The sequence below is a fragment of the Peromyscus leucopus genome, chromosome 17 (assembly GCF_004664715.2).
Source record: "Peromyscus leucopus breed LL Stock chromosome 17, UCI_PerLeu_2.1, whole genome shotgun sequence".
Lineage (NCBI taxonomy): Eukaryota > Metazoa > Chordata > Mammalia > Rodentia > Cricetidae > Peromyscus > Peromyscus leucopus.
In genome coordinates, this window is record NC_051077.1 from 10,572,642 (window position 1) to 10,589,016 (window position 16,375).

Consider the following 16,375-nt stretch of genomic DNA (forward strand, 5'->3'; position numbering starts at 1 on the left):
GCATCCAGGTTGACTGTCTCTCTTTGCAGATGGCATGTTAAGGATTTTGATCTTTATACTGAGAGCAAGGGGAAATGAGCCTGGGATTCTAGCATAGGAGGACTGTCACCAGAGGTGTGCTGTAAAGGATCACACTGTCTCCTGTGCTCCAAACAGATGGAGGCCGCACAGGGAACAGCCGGAGGGCCGGTCACAGGACTGCTGCGGTAGTCCAGAAGAATATTGTAGGTAGCTTGGGTAAAATCGTGGCTCGGGAGAACAAATAGAGCCAACCAGCCTGGATCATGAACTGGAATTGGGGGAGGGACTTCCAGAAAGACCCTGGGAACCATCTATGGACACCAGGTATTCTGGGAGCACGCGGAATGTGCGTGGTGAAGTCCTAAGTTGAGTAGTCTAGGGATTGACGGCAGTGGAGACAGCCAGCAAGGAGGGGTTTTTGAGGCTGAAACTCAGAGCAGAAGGGACCTGAGACGGGTCCCCACCAGTAGCTCATTCTGGCACCATGAAAAAGGACATAAGACATTCAGAATACAAGCTCACTGTCTGTAGTGTTTACTAAACAGCAACTGGGTGCCATCTTCCCTTGAGGGTGCTGCAGATGCCTGACAGAATACACAGGCTGAGCATTATATGCTAGTAAAGGAAAGAGACAACAGGCAAGGGTATTGCTAATCAATATCTTTATCCGATGATTGATAACTAGGAGGCAAAGCCTGCTTTAGGCATGTTCTTTAGGAGATAACTCTTAAGAGGCCTGGACAAAGAAAGGGAGAGAGCCTGGTGGGTTCTGGAAATGGCATTCCTAAAAGAGGGGAAAGGGTGAAAGGCCCTGAGGCAGGAAGCACTTACCTTGTCTGGGAGCAGCAGGAAGGATAGTGTGGCTGGGGTGGGATGCGCGGAGATGATCATACTCCCACCAACCCCACCCAGCTTCATACATCCCGCTTCCGCGTCCTCCAGAAATCACTCTGTAGACTCAAGTGACACAGTGTGGAGACGATGGTGATTAAAAACAGACTGTAGGATGAGCCGATTGGCTTTGCACACTGCCAGCTAGCCACATGAAAGAAGCAAGCTGTCAGAAGAATCCATGCTCCTCTCTCCTAGAGCGGTCAGGTCAATATGGCACCACCGGGGGTAGGGGGGTGGGGGGTGGAGGGGGGCATGCACTGGAGCTGAAGCAGCAAAGGACCCCCTGGGGTGGCCCCAGCAGTGATGCCCATGCAATCCCAGTGCTCAGCGCTTATGGTGGCCAGGCACTACGGAACCAGCAATGGGTAAAACCACAGCCTGCCCTCAGAGAACTGAGCAGGAAGCCTCTCTGCAGCCAGGAGGACTCAGATGCGGCATTCTCCTGGCTGCACAGGAGCCAGAAGAGATTTTGATGTCTGCCACACTTGCTTCCCGAGCTGTTGTGACACGCCTACTGTAGGCCAGTGACAGGTGACAGAGCCCCACATCACGTCTTCCATTGCTCGTGCGACAAGGGACAGCGGAGGAGGCGTGCGAGGGTCCCGGTGGCGTGCCAGGGGGGTGGGGGTGACGTGCAGTGAAGGAGGGTGAGGAGGGCGGCCCTCCAGCCTGGGAGGCTGGCTCTAGTTCATCACAGACAGCCTGCTGTGCTCTCCTATTATCTGTGAGCTTAGAGCTCCCGACTAGCCTAGAATGGCATTAAACCACGAGGTTCCAAATTCCGCCTATACCCGACTGTCACACGGAGAACCTTCTAACTGCTCAAGCCTTGCCACCCGGGCGCAGCTCTGGGTGGTGAGGAGGGGGAGAGGCTGTGTTGCCCCACATCTGGTACTGTGAGAGTCTGGCTGTCACCAAAGGAAGAGGGGGAGGCAGTGCAAGACCCGCGCCTGTGTGCTGGAGCCCGTGGCGCTTCTGTTGAGAGTCTGAGTCGTTTTTAAAAGGGAAATAGCGTTTGGGGCTTAGCAGGGACGACTCTATATGATGTTCATCTTGCTGATTGTGAGGGCCGACGGACAGCTGGAAAGCAAGTTGTTCTTTGCTGCACACAGGAGTTCGTCGTGGTTTGGTTTCCTCATTGTGGATGTCTGAAGCCTGTCCCGAGTCTGGCCTCTTTGAATGCCCACTTCCGCTTGCAAGGTGGCCAGAGCCGGTGCAGGAAAAGCGAAGCCGAAAGAGGCAGAGCGCCTGCCAGATACAGCGCCGGCTCCAGCAATGGCCAGATATCTACAACGCCAAAGCAGAGGCCACCACTGCTTAGACCCACCTGCCTGGGTCGGGTTTCATTTTTCTCCTTTCTTTCTTGTGAAGGAAAGAGAAGGGTAGTTGTCTGGTTCTGCTTCATAAAGATGTCCATGTGTAGCCAACAGAGCCATCTCCCACATCCCCGAGCCTAGGGAAGGGGAGCCTAGCATGATCGGGTGTGTGGAGTGTGTGCCTTAGTGATGGGCACGCACCAGCACACACCCTACTGCAGCTGTGAAAGGAGAGAACTCGGGGTCCTCAAGGGCTTGGATTATACACATCAGGGATTAACTCTGAGCCACCAACGATGTATCTGGGTCACACTAAGGAAAGGCAGAAAAGCGCTTTCTCTTGGAGTCCTTTAGCCAAGGGCAAGTCCAGATTTGAATTCTCTACTTCATGTCCCCTGTGCTGTCTGTCCTCTGTCTGCCTGTGGTATGAGTCTCACTATCTGCCTGTTTGAAGACTGTCTTTTGAACCTGTTTGTCCCTGTGTCTGTGTCTGTCTGTGTCTGTCTATTGTATGAGTTGTGTGCGTCTGTCCTGTTTTTATTGAACAGCAGAGCATATCACATGGGGGAAGGAATGAGACACTTTACAGAAGTCTTTAACAAACTTTTACAAGGGATTAAGTCATTGGCTCCGACCAATCCCAACTGATTGAGACAATAAATATCATTGTTTATCAACCAATATCCATAACTTGTTGCTGTCAACCTTTACGGTAGATTTTAGGAAGTTAATTTTGGACTTGCATTGTTCTGGATTAGGAGAATGGAAGAGTACATAACTCATGATCACAGCTATGCATTATCTTAGGCTGTAAAAGCTGGTCCCATGGGAAATCCAAGACAACTCTGAGTACATAGAAGGACAGCAGTCTTAAGTCTTGAGTGACTTCAAGGTGTATTATTAACTTTGGCTGTTGAGGTCCAGCAGAAGTTCAGTCTCTTTGAATGTTGGAGATGTTTTTATAATATTGTATTGCCACAGTCAGGAAAGGAAACAAATCCTCCAGTTCCACATTGTGATCTGATGGCTGTGAAGACCAAAAATGGTCCTCTTACTCATGAGAAACTTCAGGGAAAAAAAAGAGAGGCTGCATGTGTGTCAGGGTGCATGGATGTACATTCAGCTCTGTAGGACACACTCCATCTGCCCAGCCAAGCTGGGACCTGATTACAAATGAAGACAGGACCTCAGGAAATCCAGGCCTCTGGGGTATAAAGGCTCAAAAGCAGATGTGTGCAACTGTATGTGAGGGGACCTTTAGAGAGGCTCTTCATTGCTGTTCTAGTGCTGTGATGAAATGCCATGACCAAGGAAACTTATCAAGGGAAGCATTTAATTGGGGGCTGGCTTACAGTTTCAGAAGGTGAGTCCATGACCACCCTGGCAGGGGGTGTGGTGGCAGTGGGCAGGCAGGCATGGTGCTGGAGCAGTAGCTGAGAGCGTACATCTGACCTGCAACTTGCAGGCAGAGAGAGTGAAACAAGCCTGGCATGGGTTTTTGAAACATTAAAGCCCACCCTCAGTGTGCTGGTTTGAGTAGGTATGGTCCCATAGACTCATGTATTTGAATGCCTGGCCCATAGGAAGCAGCACTATAAGGAGATGTGGCCTTGTTGGAGGCGGGCTTTGAGGTCTTATATATGCTCCAACCACACCTAGTGTGATACAGTTGCTTCGGCTACCTGATGATCAAGATGTAGAACTCTTAGCTCCTCTCCAGCACCATGTCTGCCTGCACACTAATATGTCCCACCATGAAGATAATGGACTAAACTTCTGAACTGTAAGCCAGCCCCAATTAAATGTTTTCCTTTATAAGAGTTGTCATGGTCATTGTGTCTCTTCATAGCAGTAGAAACCCTAACTAAGGTACCCACTGCCGGGCGTTGGTGGCGCACGCCTTTAATCCCAGCATTCGGGAGGGAGAGGCAGGCGGATCTCTTTGAGTTCGAGGCCAGCCTGGGCTACCAAGTGAGATCCAGGAAAGGTGCAAAGCTACACAGAGAAACCCTGTCTCGAAAAACCAAAAAAAAAAAAAAAAAAAAAAAAAAAGACACCCACTGACACACCTCCTCCAACAAGGCCACACCTCCTAATCCTTCCCAAACAGTTCCACTAACAGGGGACCAAAGATTCAAATATATGAGCCTATAGGGGCCATTCTAATTCAAACCACCATAGAGACTATTTCTAAGTTCCATGGGAACATGGTTCAGTGAACTGTTCGCCTTTTGAAAACAGGGTATGGATATGATAGAGAGGCAGGTAGACTTGCTAAGAACAATGACCCTCTCTCAACTCCAGCCTTGAGGGGACTGCCCTCTCTGATTGGTGGAGTAGTCCTGAATGCAGAACTGCCTGGATTGAAATAGGCTATGGATATGACTGGGCCTAGAATTCTTACATTTAGTGGTGAACTTGATACTTTTCTCATGGTTTATAGGCATGTCTCTCCCATCCATGTACTGACTAGGCCCAGCCCTGCTTCGCTTTTGAGATAGAGCATGTTCAGGGTGGTATGGCTATAGACTGTATGTAAGTGTGTATCTGGATAGGCATGTTCAGGGTGGTATGGGTATAGACTGTATATAAGTGTGTCTCTGGATAGGCATGTTCAAGGTGGTATGGGTATAGACTGTATATAAGTGTGTCTCTGGATAGGCATGTTCAGGGTGGTATGGGTATAGACTGCATATAAGTGTGTCTCGGATTTTAGTTTTGATTTCCTAATTTAACAGCAAGATGAATGCATACTTCGCTTAAAAATCAAAACTGTGCAGAAATGTATGACATCTGAAAGTCTCCACCTCCCCCACCACGCACACCATGGCTGGCAGTTTGGTGGGAAGACTGTCATGCCTCTCTCTGAGCCAGCAAAACAAAATATCCAGAATGTTTTCTGAGAGCTGGGCGGAGGTGGCGCACGCCTTTAATCCCAGCACTCAGGAGGCAGAGCCAGGCGGATCTCTGTGAGTTCGAGGCCAGCCTGGTCTACAGAGTGAGTTTCAGGACAGGCTCCAAAGCTACACAGAGAAACCCTGTCTCAAAAAACAACAACAACAGAATGTTTCCTGAGGATGGAGATTGCTTAGTTCTTATACCAGGATGATAGCCAGGCCATCACTTTCAAGACGTGTCGGTTTAGATGAGTGGTAAGACCAGTTAGAAGCCTCACACTCTTCCCCAGGCTTCTTCCTCTAATCCTGCTGCCCTTTCCTTAGGAGGTGTGGTTCTCTTGATTTTTAAAAACAAAATATCAAGATCTCGGACAGCACCTTTCTAGTACATGGGAGATATTCTTAGCTGCTGAGCTCAATTTCAGAACCCATTCTCTCATTAACTTGAACTCGAACACCCTCCCCCTCCACTCCCAAGGGCCCTGAGACCTCAGCAGTGGGTTTGTTGCTGAGCTGTGGGATTTTGGAGCATGGAGGCCACTGCAAGTTTTGAGCAACCACACAGCAGAGGGAAGGTGATCTGAGGTCACTTGGCCTCCAGGCAGAGCTCCGAAATTGCTGTGGTTCCTTTTAGCTTTAAGATAATGAAACAGATCACAATGTCTCTCCTCCTCCTCCTGAGTATAACTAAACTATGATCCGTAAGAGCTACCTGGGTAGAGAACCGAATTTAGGTTGTAATAAAGCAGAGAAGGGGAAAAGAAAAAAAAAAAAAACCGCTTAGAGCCAGCTTGTCAGCTTGTTTCTTTCTCTTTGGCTCCCTCCCTAAGTTGGTACAGTCCTCCTGGATCCTTCCATTCTCCAATTGTCCCTGTCTCCAGAGGAATGCAGGATTACAGAGGAGGAAAAGGTAACCCCCTCCCAACCCTGACAGTTGTTCAGCTCCATCTGCCTCCTGAGTCATTAAATTGCAAGATGGAATATTTTTAACAGACTTTCCCCACCAAGTGGTCTCTGCAGAGCCATAAACCCTCTACGGTAGGAAGGCTGCCAGGTGGAGGGTCCTTATCAGCAGGCATCCATGTGAAGTTGAGACTGTTCCCTTGGCATGGTTTGATGGCATGCAGGGCAGGTTATATCCTTACTGGATAGCAGCGGAACTCTGCTGCAGGCCATTGGTCCTGCAAAAATAACGTGGTCAGATCTCCACAAAGGCTTGCAGAAAACCTATCCCAGCCCAAGCCCATTACCCAGAGCCTAGAGTGGCCCCCTTCTCCCACAGCCTTTCTAGACCTTCGCCTCCACTCCTCTTTCTTGCTTTCTTTAAAACTGTAATTGTTTCTTATCTACAGAACCACTGTAAGAACAGTACAAAGAATCCCTGCCTCCCCTTTGCTTGCCTTCTCTGTGGCTGCTTTTCTGTGATCTTCATATCTATTGACCTTCCTATACTTCCATGGTACTCTGTTGCCCCTAGGCATTCCAGGTTGTAACAGGCATGAGTAAGGAGACCACCCATCTGGCTCCCCCATGCATCCAAGGCAAGAAGCTTGGGTGTTCTCCAACGTCAACATTCCATCCAGACTCCAGCTGGCCCTCTCCATACCCTCCCTTCCCTTCTCCCTCCTTCTGCCTGCCTCTTTCTGGGTCCCCACCCTATCTTCTCACCCTCCCGTCTTGTTCCAGGTGTCTTCCTAGGTAGATGCTTGGCCTCAGGTGACAGGAGCATCTAATGCGGAACAGCTCCTCCAGCTCTGGTTTTGGCCCTGTTCCATTCAGTGTTTGAAGCTCAGCGATGTGTGTCTGATGTTAAAGTCGGGACACGGGGAGTCCTTTTGGTGGCTTGGCTTCTTTGTGGTGTGCCTGGGATTCTTTGAGTCTTCCTTTACTCTCCGCACAAGTTGCCCCGGGTTCATTCCGAGATTCCCTGGGCTAGCGCTGGCTCTGTGGCTTTTCACCTGTGCCTGCTGTGTGGGTCACTTCCCGGGGCGTCCTTGGCTTCTGCTCTGACAAGTGGAGATTAGGCAGCTGCCATTATCACTGCTGGGCCTATTGTCCCTGGTTCTCAACCAAGAACTTGGGCAGGGGAGTGGGGGCCTGAACAGAAACCTGGGTGCATAAGCTCTGTGTAGACATTCTGACCACACCAGGGGAAAGATTGCTGCTTGAATCTTCTTTGTTGTTTTGTGCCCTGGGTACTTTTATGTCAGCTTGAAACGGCTAGAGTCATTTTGGAAGAGGGAAACTCGATTGAGAAAATGCCCCCACCAGACTGGCCTGTGGCGTACGTTTTTGATACATGATTGATGTGACGCCCCTGGACCAGTGGCCTTGATGTCTTGAAGAAAGCAGGCTGAGCCAGCCATGAGGAGCAAGCCAGTGATTGGCAGTTCTCCTTCAATTCCTGCCTCCAGGTTCCTGCCTTAAGTCCCTGCCCTGACTTACTCAGTGGTGGAGTGAGAACTGAGAGTTGTAAGTTGAAATAAACCCTTTCCTCCGCAAATTCCTTTGGTTCATGATGTTTTATCACAGCAGTAGAAACCCTGACTAAGGTGTTTTGGTTTGTCCTGCAGTACTGAAAATCAAACCCAGGGCCTCATGCATGCTAGGCAAGCATTCTACCACTGAGCTACATCCTCAGCTCCATTTTATTGGTTCTTTACTGGCTACATTGGTAAAGGGGAATATGGCACCATGATACAATCATGTAAGTGTCTTAGTTTAGGTTTCTATTGCTGTGAAGAGACACCATGACCACGGCAACTCTTACAAAGGAAAACAATTAATTAGGGAGGGCTTACAGTTTCAGAGGTTTGGTCCATTATCATGATGGTGGGGCATGGTGGCCTGCAGGCAGACGTGGTGCTGGAGAAGGAGCTGAGAGTCCTACTTCTTGTCCACAGGCAGCATCAGGAGACTATCACACTAGGCCTAGCTTGAGCAAAGGAGGTTTCAAAGCCCGCCCCATAGACACCCACTTCCTCCAACAAGGCCACACCTCCTAATAGTGCCACTCCCTATGGGCCAAGCATTCATACACAGGAGTCTATGGGGGCCATACCTATTCAAACCACCACAACAGGATTTTCCCATCCCACCTCTCAGCACTCTGGGCCCCCTATTTCCTTGACATCCCTATTGCTATTCCTGGGACTCCAATCCCGTTCTTACTCATCAGAAACTTCCCCTGGAGAGCAAGAAACTGAGCTAATAAGTGAACCCAATACATGATAGTAAGTGTGGCTGAACAAAGCCATGGCTTCCCAGTCACGGTCTTGGTATAGTCTTAGTCTCAGCTTCACTCCCAGGAATAACATAGGTATGGAATGACTAGATTTAAGAGCCTGGTACTGGCTAGTCTTATGTCAACTTGACGCAAGCTAGAGTCATCTGAGGGGAGGGAGCTTCAATTGAGAAAAGGTCTCCATAATATCAGGCTATAGTCAAGCCTGTAGGACATTTTCTTAATCAGTGAATGATAGGGAAGATCCCGTTACACTGTGGTGGTGACATCCCTGGGCTGGGGACCCTGGGTTCTATAAGAAAGTAGGCTGAGCAACTCATGAGGGGCAAGCCAGTAAGTAGCACCCTCCATGGTCTCTGCATCAGCACCTGCCTCCAGGATCCTGCCCTGTTTGAGTTCCTGTCCTGACTTCCTTCGATGATGAACAGTGATGTGGAAGCATAAGGCTAATAAGCCCTTTCCTCCCTAAGTTGCTTTTGATCAGGGTGTTTCATCACAGCAATAGTAGCCCTAACCCGGACAAACTTTGAGGTGGGAAGGGGGGCCGTGAGCCCTCAGTCAGAGGATCCAGTTTGAGGCTGTGTGCTCCATGAATATGATGAAGTGGGTGAACAGGAAGCATGAGGGCTGTGTGTTCGGAGACCAGCGGCATCTACTTTTGAGACATCTCTGCCATTTCCCATGGACTGTGGGACCTCAGGATACCAGCGCTTACCGTCTGACGCTTCCCTTCTGCTCCTGACTGGAGAAGTGCTAAATTTCCAGTGACATGTCAACTGTATTTGTACATTTGGAAATCAATTAGTGTAATTGGGGCAATCAGAGGAGCTAAACAGAGGAACAGTTTACTGAGAACAAATGTCTGAAATCGTGTTTCTGCCAATGGAATCTCTCACAGTTGGTACAAGAAAATATTCCAAGTTAAATCGTGCAGGCTGAATGTGACTTGAGAATATCTTAACTGTTGGGAGCAGCTGCGCCGCCTCGCTGGGCTGTCCTCCTCTTCCAGACGTTGCTTCTCAAAATGCTCTCAAATGGACCTTATATCCAAAGGGGGGGGGGCAAAGCACAAGAGGAAAGCCGGTGTGGGTGGGTGGCAGTGTGAAGATTTTTGCTCCTCAAAGAGACCATCTCTTCGTTAAGGCCATCGTGGCCGGAAAGTGTCTGGAGCCCAGGGGTCTTCAAGCTCAGGATAGGAAGAGTGTAGAATATAGAAGCTCCAAAGGATGTTGCTGTCACCCTAATTGTAGGAAAACAAAACAGATAACCTAAAACAAACCAAAAATCTTCCTGAACTCAGCTGAGAGTCAAGCGAGTAAGGTAATCAGGTGATCTGGATTCCAGAGAGGCCAAAACCATGCGGAGAGGCCCACATGCACCATCATGCATCCTGCTGGTAGAGCGCATGTAGAAACAGAGAGCTCTGCGAGGCAAAATCCCGACAACTCCTCCAGGTCAAGAGATCTACATTGAATTGTTGACCCCATGCCTTGATTGAGTGCTCATGGGAAATATTGGATACCATAGAGAAGCTCCCTAGGCCTAGGGAGTTCAGGGTGTGATTAGTGGAAGGTAGAAGACAATAGCCCTGCAGACTTCCCAGACTCCTCTCTTGAGACCAAACAGATACGCTATCATACTCCGGACTTCACATGGATGCCGTCTGTATTGGCTGGTTTTGTGTGTCAACTTGACACAAACTGGAGTCATCAGAGAGAAGGGAGCATCAGCTGAAAAAATGCCCTCGTGAGACCCATCTGTAATGCATTTTTTCAATGTGTGATCAGTGGGAGAGGGCCCAGCCCATGGTGGGTGGTGCCATCCCTGGACTCATGGTCCTGAGTTCTACAAGAAGCAGTTTGAGCAAGCCAGGGAAAGCAAGCCAGTCAGCAGCAACCTTCCACAGCCTCTGCATCAGCTCCTGCCTTTAGGTTCCTGCCTTGTTTGACTTCCTATCCTGACTTCCTTCAGTGGTGACCAGCAATGTGAAACTGTAAGCCAAATAAACCCTTTCCTTCCAAATTTGGCTTACGGTCAAGGTGTTTCATAGCAGCAATGGAAACCCTAACTAAGACACCATCCTTCCAAGGAGGAGCAAAAACAGACTGCTTTTGCTGAGAAACAGGAGACAGTCTTGCTTGGTTTATGTCAGTGTCTCTAGATAGCCTGGAAACCTGGGGAGGCCAGCAACTGTCCTAGGCCCAGGGTCATACCCCAGGAACAAGCAGGTCTCTGGCTCTGCTAGAGAATATGAAGACATGCAGCGACTACCCATCCAAGCCCAGTACAGACCAGGTAAAGCAGAGGAGGGGTAATAAAAAAAGTGTCCTACCCTTGATGACCAGACATGCAGAGCCTGATTAAGACTGAAGCTGGAGCAGTCTATGTCACCAGGAAGAACACATTGCCACTAGGAGAGAAGTACAAGCAAGGAAATGAGTCTACCTGAAACACAGGTACCAGGAACAGATGGAAGCTGGGAGATCAGGAACACTGAAACCCTTCTAAGACCCTGACTCCTACATCAAACTCAGGATGACTGCGGCTTCCCTGGAGAAGAGTGTAGAGGCTGACAGACGAGACACCGTGAGACTCAAACCCAGGGCAACTTCTAACCCTGACTATCCATGCCACAGATGAATCAAATCTGCTTCCAGCCATAAATGACACATGCGTTCATGTCTCTTGTTCTTATACATGATGCCTGGCAATCAATTGAGAATCATTAATGTAATATACACGTAAGACAAAACACAAACTGTGGTCAAGAGACAAAGCATTCAACAGAACCAGACTCAGAGAAGACCCAGGTGATTGACACGTGCATGAATCCAGTGGAGAAATGAATGACATCCATGAATGGATGGGGAATTTCAGCAAAAAGATAGAAAGTCCCAGGAAGAGCCTAATGCAAGACAGTGATTTAAAAAAACAAGACACTTTCTTAGTGATAAAGAAGTTTTCAACAGTATCATCAGTAGACTAGACAAAAGCATGGTAAGACTTAGAACTTGAAAGAGATCAGAAGAAAGTATTCATGTTCAAACAAAGCAGAAGGGAAAGAACAGAGTGGAGCGACTAAGAGCACAAGCATCTCAGGTGGTCTAGCACACAGGCCACAGTCTAGTGCTTGGGGTCTGCAGGAAGAAGATGGCCAGCTCGTGTCCTGCAGGACAGCATGACTGGAAATGGCCAGGAGCAGCTGCGCGTCTCACTTAACTGAAGCTCCTAATCTCGTGTCTCTTGAACTCGTGTGTGCTTATCGTCTACACTCTGCTATTTGAGAGAAGTAGTATGCGCTTCATCCCACTCCTAATCCCTCAGCAGCCTGTCTGCCATTTGGCTTCAGGAGAAAGCGACTGTGGAGGCTGGATGAGTAGCTGAAGTTCTAAGGAGAGATCCAGCAGGCTGCCTCTTACTTTTGGCAACCAACTTACATTTGATTTAACTGAAGTAAAAGCATATGGTTCCTGGCTATGAAGAGGTGGTAAATTACAGTTCATCCCTGTCCATAGTCACAGCTAAGAACAAATAGTTCACATAATTTGTACTCCTCCCTCTTCACACTTGAGCAATTAAAAAAAAAACTGTTTAAAGAAAAGGAAAGCGTTAAATGTGGTATTTATCCACAGGATGCTGTTTTGGTATTGAGAGTAGTCTCTTGTGTGGACTAGTTATGCACTTAGTAAGGCAGAGGGCTCCTTAGAACACATGGCAGGACATTGGTCCCCAGGTGCCCCTCAGCTTCAGATACTGGGCTGGTTGGTCAGTCACGGCGGCCAATCATCCCTCCACCTTCTGAAGTTGGCTCCTGGAAAGAGCTTGGCCTCTGGGGCTTGGAGCATTTGTGTACCTGTTGGATTCAGCTGCCTCATGAAAGGAAAGGGACATGTGATGAGGAGGCTGGAAGCTTGGCTTCTGATGTGTCAGTGTGTGGGCTTAGAACTTAGTGTCACATATGGTGTCTTCATTTCGCCATTGTAAATGAACTCGACACCCTAATGTCACATGAACTGGCTGTCTGGCTATGAAACCACCACTTCTTAAAGAGTAGTCCGATCCTCCTCTGTGCTACAGATTCATGCATGCCTGTAAGAGCATGTAGGGTATTTCTCTTGTGTGTATCTGTCCCTGCATCATCCCCACCCACAGTGAGTTAGTTCTTCAAGAGAAAAACATTTGTTTCTTAATCACCTACAGCACACTGCCCGGCGCTGTCGGCTGGCACAGTGTTTGGGGTCGGGCAGACGCTCAGCACTCAGAATCACTGCCGCTGAAGCGGGCGTTTGCTCCTGTCTTTTGCTGCACACTGACTCCAGGGTTTCTTGCATACCCTGGTTGCCTGTGCCTAACAGGGCTTGTTTGGGTTCTGTGGCCCAGATGAGGACATTGAATTCAAACCACCTGAGTCATAGACATAATTTACATCTATTGGTAGTAACGGACGTGACTTACAAAGACCGCTAGGGGGCCGGGGAGATGGCTCAGCAGTTGACACACTTGGCACTGCAGCAGTAGGTCCTTGAACTCAGATCGTCAGAACCCACATCAGTGCTCTGCAAACATGGTAGCCGGTGATTCCAGCCTCAGTCTCAGAAGTCAGAGATGGGGGCATTGACAGCAAGCAGCCTAATGAGGCTCTGGGTTTGATTGAGAGGCTCTGCCTCAAAGCGTAAGGTTGAAGAGTGGTCAACGAAAATTCCTGACATTAACCTCATCAACCACACATATGTGAGCATGCACACACACACACACACACACACACACACACACACACACACACACGGAAAGACAAAGTCACAAAGAAGAAAGAGATGGAAGAGGGAAAATCTGGAAGGGAGGGTGAGATACACTTTGGGATGCAGAACCACTCAAATGGACCCTCTTGGAGGAAAGACCCTTTCTTCTGCCAGGAGTGGGCTTCTGGAAGGCTTACAAACTGGGGAGGAGAGAAAGGGAGACTCCTGAAGACCACAACAGTGAGTAGAGCCATCAAGATCAGTCACAGAGGTCACAACCAGACCCTGGGGATGGTTGTTGTGACTGTAATCAAAAGTAAACTGTGCTTCTATTTATCTGATCAAACAGAAGTGAGCTAGCTCCTGGGAGGAGGGCACCCCAAACCATGCTGGCTTTCATCTGGCTGTGATGTAGCAGGATTATGTGACTTCATTAATTTAACCACTCTGGGCCTTGGTTTGCTAAACTGTGAATGAAAGGTATAATCCAGAGCCTTTAATACACCTTGCCTCCAATTTTCTGTGGTCAGAAATCCAGCATCCCTATGGATTAGGGTCCTCACACTGGCTCCGAAGAGCAGGGAAAACCACCCCCAGAGCATCAGCTGTGTTAGACGTTTCCTCCTAGCCTCGTCAACATTGCAGCTCTGAGGCTTTCAGGACCAATCAATACCCACCATTTAGGTGGCAAAGCTGCCAAGCCAAGCTGTAAATGAGCCACATCCAGGCTGGCATGCTACCAGAACCATCTCCTGGGGTAAGCAGAGGGTAGCCACGACCACAATCCCACCACCAGACCCCAGAAGCCCCACGTGCCAGGGCTTGGAGCCTTCCAGAGTAGTGTTGATAGATCTCTGTCTACAGGTCTGCAAAAGGGAACAAGATCTTCATCAAACCTGTCCCGCAAACAGGAGCAGCTGCAGAAAGTTCTGGGACTTCCCAGGCACCCCCTCATTGGACGGGTGGCTTTTTAGTTCATTTGTGCTTTGCAAATTGAACACAGACAGTGGGTTTTTTTTTTTTTTTTTTTTTTTGTGTGTGTGTGTGTGTGTGTGTGTGTCCAGTGTTCCTTACCCCTGTCCTAACTTCCTGTCCAGGCTGTGGCCTGCCTTCAGGCCATTTCTCTCCGGTTACCAGCACTGGATCTAGCCAATCTTTGATCTGATAATTTTATTTACACCGTGAGAGGAAAAATCCACACAGCTGGTGTTGGACTCTGTGGTAACTGTTGTACACAACCTGTAAGAGAAAGACACGTGATAGCCAGAGTCAGGTGTTTTCATGAGGAAACAATTTGGTAAAGGGGCATTCCCATTAGTCCTACCCACTCATCTGCATATGTGCATACAGTGGCACAGTGTGTGTGTGTGTGTGTGTGTGTGTGTGTGTGTGTGTGTGTGTGTGTACACATAGAGTAAGGAGTGTCCCAACCCAGCAAGGTCTCAGCTAGCTGTCCTCACTGGCTGCTTGCAGGCTGGGCAGGCCTGATCTAGAGAGAACATAGGTTGATATATTGCAACCCTCCTGTTTCCCTACCCCTCAATGCATCCCCAGGAGACGCTTCCCTGTGGTCACGTGCTAAGAGGCAGCACGGACCCCAGGTAGAGAGCTGTGTTTTGGTGGGAAGCTGACCGTGTGCTCTGACCCAAGAGGGGAGTGGGGATTTCTGGGGCCCAGGGTGCAGGAACTCCCAGGACAGGTGAGTCTTAGGCCTCAAATCACAGAGTGGTCAAGCCTTATCTTGATTGGCAAGAGCCTGCGGCAGCTCCAAGGCTGGGGGAGGTCGAGGAAAGGAGGGACTAAAACCAGACTGACCAAAACAAACAGGAGAAAAGGGCTGTTGACCACAGTGGAGGAGACAATGAGTGCAGATTATCTGCTGACTAGAACCTCTGGCTTTATGGATCCTACTCATCCATGGAACTGAAATTCATGCCATCACATTGTCAGAATCATCTGTAGTGCTGGGTAACACCTTTTTAAAAAAATGTATTTATTTGGGATGAGGGGCACATGCACTCTATAAGCATATTGGAGGTCAGAGGGCAACTTTAAGGAGTCAGTTCTCTTCTTCCATCATATGAACCAAACTTAAGTCATCAGGCGTGATGGCAAATGCCTTCTTACCAGCCTCTAGGTAGCAGGGTTTTTGTTTTGTTTTGTTTTGTTTTGTTTGGTATTTTCAAGATAGGATTTCTCTGTGTAGCCCTGGCTGTCCTGAAACTCACTCTGTAGACCAGGCTGGCCTTGAACTCACAGAGATCTGCCTGCCTCTGCCTCCCTAGAACTGGGACTAAAGGCTTGCGCCACCACCACCACCACCACCACCACCACCACCACCCAACAAATAGGAGTTTTTGATATCAGATTTTGCCAGGAAGTTCCAGGGCCTTTAAGTACACAGGTCAGAGACCAGAAAGAAGGGAGCACGGACTGAGAGATGTATCCTGAGCCGCACGGCTTTAAGGGGCACAGTAGCAGCTAAGGCTGACTAGAACTTTCATATCTTGGCAAGAGCTCTGATTTTGGAGACTGATGATTGGGCGTAGCCTCTTTGGTGGCACCTGAAATGATGAGCTAACAAAGGGGCCGTTTTCACACTGGTTTTTCCATTGAGGGACTCACGTAGCCTCAACTAAGTGGGATTTCCCATCAATCAGTGGTCAGCTGTCTGCCACTATGACAAAATACCTGGGAAAATAAACTTAATAAATGAAAACCAGAAAGTTTATTTTGGTTCATAATGTCAGTCCAAGGTCACTCGGTCTCATCGCTTGGGGGGCCTGTGATGACAGCGTACATCTTAGGATGATTTTGTGGTCAAAGAGGTTGCTGTGTAACTAGAGTTTTCCTGCCTGGCCCACAGTCAGGACAAATCTTTGTCACCCGCCAGTCCCATAGCCGCTCAGACCCAACCAAATAAACACAGAGACTTACATTGCTTACAAACTGTATGGCCGTGGCAGGCTTCTTGCTAATTGTTCTTATAGCTTAAATTAATCCATTTCCATAAATCTATACCTTGCCACGTGGCTCGTGGCTTACCGGCATCTTCACATGCTGCTGGTCATGGTGGCGGCTGGCAGTGACTCTTTCTGCCTTCCTGTTCTTTCTTTTCTCCTCTTTGTTAGTCCCGCCTATACTTCCTGCCTAGCCACTGGCCAATCAGTGTAATTTGACATACAGACCATCCCACAGCATTGCTGGGCTGTGGCAGCTTGGAAGCAAAAGACAGAAAGAGAGCTGTATTCCACCTGCCTCTTT

The 16,375-nt window shown here is 48.8% G+C and overlaps 1 protein-coding gene and 1 long non-coding RNA gene across 16 annotated transcripts in view; one reads left to right on the forward strand and one right to left on the reverse strand.

Moving 5' to 3' along the window:
* Positions 1–16,375, forward strand: part of Ank1 (ankyrin 1) — a 189,442-nt gene that overhangs the window by 105,225 nt on the left and 67,842 nt on the right. The gene's annotated exons all lie outside the window — the stretch shown is intronic.
* On the reverse strand, positions 667–1,155 carry LOC119089208. Its single transcript, XR_005093075.1, has 2 exons — positions 853–1,155; positions 667–757 (listed from the first exon to the last, which is right to left on the reverse strand). It is a non-coding gene; the product is annotated as an uncharacterized LOC119089208 (long non-coding RNA).